The sequence below is a fragment of the Tupaia chinensis genome, unplaced genomic scaffold (assembly GCF_000334495.1).
Source record: "Tupaia chinensis unplaced genomic scaffold, TupChi_1.0 Scaffold000361_2, whole genome shotgun sequence".
NCBI lineage: Eukaryota > Metazoa > Chordata > Mammalia > Scandentia > Tupaiidae > Tupaia > Tupaia belangeri.
In genome coordinates this window covers 887,555-895,101 of record NW_006159858.1, presented here as the reverse complement: position 1 = coordinate 895,101, position 7,547 = coordinate 887,555, and positions in this window count along the sequence as shown.

Genomic DNA, 7,547 nt, shown 5'->3' with positions numbered 1-7,547 from the left:
CTTTCTTCCTTTCTTCCCTCCCTCCCTCCCTCCCCCTTTCTTTCTTTCTTTCCTTCCTTTTCTTTCTTTTTTCTTTTCTTCTTCCTTCTCCTTCCTCCTCCTCCTCCTCCTCTTCTTCTTCTCTTCCTTCTCCTTCTTCTTCAAGAGGAGAGAGATTGAGAAACAAAGATACACCCCTAGCCTCAACCATATAAGACGAGATGTCTTATTACTGGGCTACTTCTTGGCTCCTCAGGCTACTTTTAATGTTATCTAAACAGACAGAAATAATTTGTAATCTGACCATTAAGTTGGAGAAAGGATTATAATGAAAATATGTACTTGGAGTAAATATTTTATTTTTTTATTTAAAAAAGTTTTAAAATTTTATTTATTTCTTCCATGAGTTAGAGGGGCAGAGAAGGAGAGAGATGGCACCACTAACAAGGTCTTGATGTTGTAATCCAGCCTCAGCCTCAGCCAGTTGTAGCCCATGAGGACATGTGTGCCCAGAATACTCAGGGAGGTCTCTGAATGTGAACCTGGAGCCCTCATCCGGCTCAGCCTCACAGACTGATGCATTTTCCTGCTGCACTAACATCTGCTCCTCAGGTAAAATTTTAAAGAAAAATTCCCACTTCTTTCATCATCTTTCCTCTCACTAGAAATTCCAGAACAGTCTACACCACAGTCCTTGTTATAATACCTGCTAGAAAATCAGTTTGGGTAGTTAAGATGCTTGATTTCCATACGGCAATGGCTTGAAAATCATGCGAGAGCGATGTGTGTGTGTGTGTGTGTGTGTGCGTGTGTGTGTGTGTGTGTGTGTGTGTGTGTGCCCGAAGTCCCAAGAGGAGAATGAAGGAGAAAGGACTGCAGTGTGGCTATTATCCCTGGGGTTGAGCGGTGATTTCTCACTTTCCTTTTCTCTCTCTGTCTCTCTCTGGTGAGGGCATGTGCCTTATGGCAAGAACAAAAACAAAACAAAATAAAAACCAAAAAAGAACAAAAAACAAAACTAAAAAAAGAGAGAAAATAATTTTCAAACAAGTAGCAGAGCGCCCATTTTTATGGTTAAAAAAATTCCTTATAATGTTCACTTCACAGCTTTAAATACTAGTTTTTTTTTTTGTTTGTTTGTTTTGAGAGGCTTTTGCTGTAGGGCATAGGGCATGTGTGCTTACCAAAAAAAAACAGAGAGAGACAGAGAGAGACAGAAACCGAGAAATCACCCCCTAGGAGGGATGGCCATGCCACAGTCCCTTCTCCTCCATTCTTCTCTCGGGATCCTGGGCACACATGTTCGCATGCCCGGTGTGAGTTTAAGCCACCAGTTCCGGGACTCGAACTGCGATCAACTACATGGGAGTCCAGTGACATAGCCATTATGCTAACTGCTGGCCCCTAAATACTGGTTTTGAACTTATTTCATTTCATCTCATTTTACTTATTTCATTTATCAAACTTTTTTTAGCATTTATTATATGCTGGGTGCTGTTTATTCTGAGCACTTTTAAATATTTGCTCATTTACTTTATAGCTATATGAGGTGGATACTAAATAGTATTAAACCCCTCTTGTAGATGAGAAAACTGAGACAATTAAGGGATATGTAGCATACCCTGAAGTCTATGCTCTTAATCTCTGCATTGCCACTATATTCAATATTTCAAGGCCATCTGTGATATATTGAAAGAATACATCAAGTTTTTTGTTTTGTTTTTTTTTTTTTTTTAGAGGATTTTTACTATTGGGCACATACACTCGCCAGAAAGACAGAGAGAGACAGAAAGTGAGAAATCACCCCCAGGGAAGATGGCCACGCCCCAATCCCCACCTCCATTCTCCTCTCAGGATCTTGGGCACGCACGCCCACGCACCTGGTGTGAGTTTAAACCACCGGGTCCGGGACGTGAACTGCGGTCAACTACATGGGAGTCCAGCGACATAGCCTTTACACTAACTGCTGATCCCAGAATACATCAAACTTTGAGGCTGATTTTTTTCCACGTGAATTTGGTGTCTTACAGGGAGACTTATTAAACTTCAGAGAAGTTTTAATTTTGCAGTTTTTCTTTGAAAAATGGAAAATGACTCTTAAATGGTTGTTTTAACTTTGAACATTTCAACTTTTTTGAGTGTAAAAAAATTTTTTTTTCTGAAAGGGCTTGTCATATTCCTCATTGACTCGCATTCTCTTAGATAATTTTAAAATAAAATAACAGGAAATGGCAGTCTGAACACAGGCCCATGACAGCCATCTACCTCTGAGTACTCTGCAGTGTATATTCGGGTGGTATAAAATTCAGCCTCCTATGGTCTGGAGTCCTTGAGAACATGTGAAGGACTGGAAGGCCAGGGGAGGGCAGGCACAGAACCACAGTGTTTCCAGTGCCATGCTTGGTAGAGACTCGCCTCTATGGTGTAACCTGGAGAGGAGTGAGCAAACCCTTCACTGTTAGACAAGGTCCAAGTGCAGAGGTCCTAGCTGGCTGTTGCCACTTTATGAGTAGCCTCCTAGAGAAGAAACTCCAACTTTAGCTCTTATAGTCAACCAGTCAAGCATGCCTCAAGCCTTAGCAGTCTGAGCTGCAAGGTACAAAGGGATCCTCTTCATGACATGAAAGGGTCTCCAATACGTGGAGAAGAGAAACCACGCTGCCCTGTATGGAGGACGAATTAAAGTAGATCTTTCAGCAAACAAACAAACAAGAGAAAGAAATTAAGCATGTTCAGCTATGCTTTAGGGAAATAATGAGAACAGTAAAATGACAATTTCCAAATTAAAATAGCTCTCTAGTGGAAGGGAGGAAAAGAATTTATACCATTGAAAACAAAATTAGTGATCTGTAAGACCAAATGGAGGAACAATTTCAAACACGCAGCAAAGAAACGAGGTGAAAGGAATAAAAATGGTGAGTGAAAAGATGAGCTAAGAGACAAGGAAGACAAATCCAGATATAATAAGCAAACAATAAACGTTGCCAAAGCAGATAAAGGAAGAAATAGAAATGGAGCAATAAATAGTAGTGTGCATGTGTGTATGCATAAAAGCGTGCATGCACGTGTACATATGCATGTGTGAATATATCCCTGAGCCAAAGAAACACTTGGATTTTTCAGATTGAAAGGGTGTCCCAGATCTCAGGAAAGATTAAAATTAAAAATGTTCTCAAGAGAACATAATTTTCTCCCGTCTCCCTCCCCTGCATTGTTACCTATTTTAGCTGGGTACACTCAAGAAGGAAGGTTTATTTGTTTGTTGGCTTGTTTATTTATTTATTTTTTCTTTTCAGCATTGCAAAGAAAAAATACAGATGGTTCCAGTGCAAGGTAATTTTTCACAAGATGGGATTGCAGCAATAAACAAGATAGGTCCTCTCTCTACCTCAGAGCCTCACGTCCAGTGGGGGAGATCGATAAATATTGAAATGGAGTGTTGGGACCAGCAGGTGGTGTGGTGGTTAAGGTGCTGGACACTTCCACATGGCTGACCACGGTTCAAGTCCTAGACCTGGTGACTTGCTTTCTCACTTTCCCTCTCTGTTTCTCTGTCTCTCTCTCTTTGGTCAAATTAAAAAAAAAAAAGAATAAATAAATAATTAAAATAAATTAAATTAAAGAAATTTGTTAAAAAAAAATGGAGGGTTATACACACAACTCAGGGGGCTGTGAGCATATAGAATGAGAACCACCCTAGTCAGACTAGAGAGAGTACTGATGCACAGGGACCTGGAGAGGGAGTGAGAGTTAGCCGGTAGAAAAGAAAATGTTTCAGGAGAGGAAAGAAGAGCATGTTGGAAGAATTGGAAGAAATCTTGTTTGCGCGATTCCACAAAAGGAGCTTGGGAAGAAGGGCAAAGACCAAAGGTGCTAAGCTAGAGGCAGACCAATAATCGAGTGCTATTTATGATGTGGGCAGCATTCTAAATGCTCTAATCCTTTTGGTAACCATATAAGGTATGCATGTCCCCATTTCTCAGATGAGGAAATTGAGGCAAAGAGAGGGCAACTAACCTGTCCAAAGTCACCCAGTTAGTTAGATAGTGGTGCCTGGCAGTCTGGCTTCAGAACCCACACCCTAAGACTGTTGACAAAGGAAGGATTTTCTTTTTCAGTATTGCTTGACCTTAGGAACCGTATCTAGTGGTTTCAGACATAAGAGGATAGTCTTGGCTAAGCCACCCTCAAAGAGCCCCAGTGCAGTAGCTGACACACATGCCCGCCTGTTGCATCTGTGGACTTATCTGAGTGCTCTTAAACCATGGGTAAATGATCCCCAGGCTGTCTTTAAGATAATTAGGAACAAATGGAAAATAGTTCTCCTATATTATCAACAGCATATCAGCAAAACTTGTGTCTTAAAATGTGCATTCAATTTCTAATATTAAAAAACCTAGTTAAAGCCACATGTTGGATATTATCACGCATCTTTGCGAAATTAGTAGGGACCCATTTGAATAACCATTTTGTTTAAATCAAACTTACTGGAGGTTGGTTTTTTTTTTTTCCTTTCCTTTAGTCTTTCCTCTCCTTTTCTTCTAACTCCTCTGCAAATCCAAATATGAAAAAAAAAAAAAAAACTGCGTGTGCACGTATGTGTGTGTGAGTGTGTGTGTTTGTGTGCATATGTGAGGGCCTGCAATGTAGATGAATTGTCAGAAACAAGAATCTTTCTTAGGTTAAGATTATTACATAGAGAGATGGGTGTAGGGTGGGAAATTTAGCAATTGTTCAATAACATAAGATGCTGGTAATTAATGTGTGGTGGGCCTCGAAGGACTCTCCTCTTCCCTTTATTTTCTTTCTCTTTTTTTCTTTTTTTGACCTGTAACTTTGGGAACAGTGGGGAAGGAAGTAGTGCTGGCTTGCTTTGTCTAGTCCTCTAGCTTTTCCTTTAAATGTCTAATGACCATATCATGTCGCGATAGAAGAAAGCTGTTTAAAACCCAATCCATGCTTAGGAACGTTTAATCATTGTTTTGCTAATTTCCCCCCATTTAAGGCCATGATATGAAAGTAAACACTGAGTAGATTGGATTTTATGAAGTGAGCGAACCTTAAAATATATGCCTTCAATATTTCCTTCTATTTCTGAAGAATAAGAATCATGAGAGGAGTTACACGGGTACCCTTGGGACTACAAAATGTCAAAACAACCATTTTGTACCAGCCAGTGAACCGTGTACATATTGTGCAGACACGCTCTTATAGTGGGTCCTATAGGATATTGAGAAGAAAATACATCAATATCATGAATCGGAATGTTGGAAAGAAGAGTCCTATGGATTCTGGAAAATTCAAAACAAAAGTCACGTTTTGTAACATACGAATTGGATTTCCACAGAAAATGCAGCAAAGCAGTAGACAGCTTTATGTATTTAAAAAAAGGATAAACGCGTATTTCTGATCACTGAAACTGAAGGGGCCTTGTAACACAGAGTTTAGCCAAGGTAAGGAAAACAAAATCAGGAATAAACATGAAATCAGTTGATTTAGTCTGCCTTAAGTAAAATTGAACAACAACAAAAATCTCTTGATTGTAGGAGCTGAATCAGCAAATAGAGGAAAAATCCCCCGGAGAATCAACCCTATATTTACAACCCACTTGAGGTTTTTCACTCTGACAGAATAGTCACTAAGTATAGATGGCCCTCCCACTGTTGGTTTGTACAACTTTAAATTTGTCTCTTTCTTTGGTCTGGGCCCCAGGATATATTCTAGGTTCAGACTGTGTCACTTTGTGCTTTTTAATTGGTGCTTCATCTATAACAAAGAGGTTAAAATTTTCCATGAGACGCTTTCCCACATAAAATCCTGTGTACATCTCACCTCATTTCTTAGTGGGAGCAAAATAGGAAAGGCCAGTGGGATTAAATGCCACTCAGTTCGGTACATTTGAATGAGATATCTACTTTGTGCAAGATAAAACATGCCATATTTCTTGCCTACAAGGTTGTGCATATTCTAGTGAGATGGGAAGACAGGTGAATGCTGTAGTTTGAGACAATCAGAATTATAAAAGCAACAGGGCTAACACAGCTTAAAAAAATAATTGTGTTTATAGAAGGGAGCCAGAGCACTTCTGGATGAGGGAATCAGGGAGGCGACATTTTCCTTAGACCCTGAGGGATGGAAAGGACTTTGAGACAGAGGGTTGGAGACTAGAAGTTTCAGAGGGAGGAGAGCATGAGGGATGAGTGAGGGTGGGGGAGTTGTTGGTACTCTATGATAAGGAGAGGGTGGGACCAGCAGTTAGCATAATGGCTATGTCACTGAACTCCCATGTAGTGGACTGCAATCGAGTCTTGGACCCGGTGGCTTAAACTCACGCGGGCGTGTGTGTGTACATGCCCAAGATCCTAAGAAGAGGATGGAAGAGAAGGGATTGCGGTGTGGCCATCCCCCATGGGGGGTGATTTCTTGCTTTCTGTTTCTCTGTCTGTCTCTGTCTTTCTGGCAAGTACATGTGCCCGATAGCAAAACCCTCTCCCCAAAAATAAATAAATAAAAATTAAAAAATAAATAAGGAGAGGGTAGCCAAGGAATTGTGGATTGGATTTATTGGTTCAGAGCCTCTAATGCTGAGCAGAGGTAGTTTTAGTTGTCAACTGAGATCCGAATTATAGAGAATGTAGTGCTAGAGAAGATTATTCACTTTAGTTCTGGAAAGGCAGGTATGTCAAAGAAATATAGCGTATAGTAGCCATAACATAATTTTTAAAAATGCCGTACTTTATCTTCCAAAAGTAAATTAGAGGGATCCAATTTATAACCCTAGCCAACTTTCTCCTACACGCTTCCCTTATTTTTCTCTCATCTTCAAGTTTTCAGCATTTCCCTACCCTTCCTCCTTCTTGTCCTCTAGCCTCAGTTGATTTGGGTCTTATTTTCTCTCTTTATTTCCTTTCAGGCCTAGGTCTTTCCATTTAGGCTATGACAATATTTCCTGTGTCTCTTTCCTCCTCCTCTGGCCCCTCTGTTTTATCAATCTTTGCTCAGTTTTGAGTGGAAACTTAATCTAGTGAGGGTTCTGTATGCTTTGTTATGTGCTTAAGTCTAGGGAGCATGAATAAGGACTAAGAGGAAAGTAGAAAAGAAGGGATATATTTAGAAACTTTCAGGGTAGAACAAATAACAAGACTCGGCAGCAGATAACATGTGAAGAGGAAGAGAAGTCAAAGACAGCATCAGAATTTCAGGATTGAGCGAATGATTGGCCGGTAGAAATGGAATCCTGAGAGAAGATGATGATTTCAGTCTCAGGGGTTAACATGTTGAGCTTGAGGTTGATTTCGATGAGTAATAGAGATTATAGATTTTCAAGGAGAGGGAACATTTTTCTAAGTGGAATGCTCATTTTCTAAGTGAATTGCTCGTATGCAAAGAGACTAGACATTTAGGATGGACAAAAGTTTAACAGGTGGAATGATGAGTAAAGGTATTGTGAAATATCAAGGTATTTTTGAGTTCATCCTATAGGCAATAAGAACTTATAAAAAGATTCTGGGCTAAGAAGTGATTTATGGACAGACTTGATTTTTTAATTATTTTATTAATTATTATTT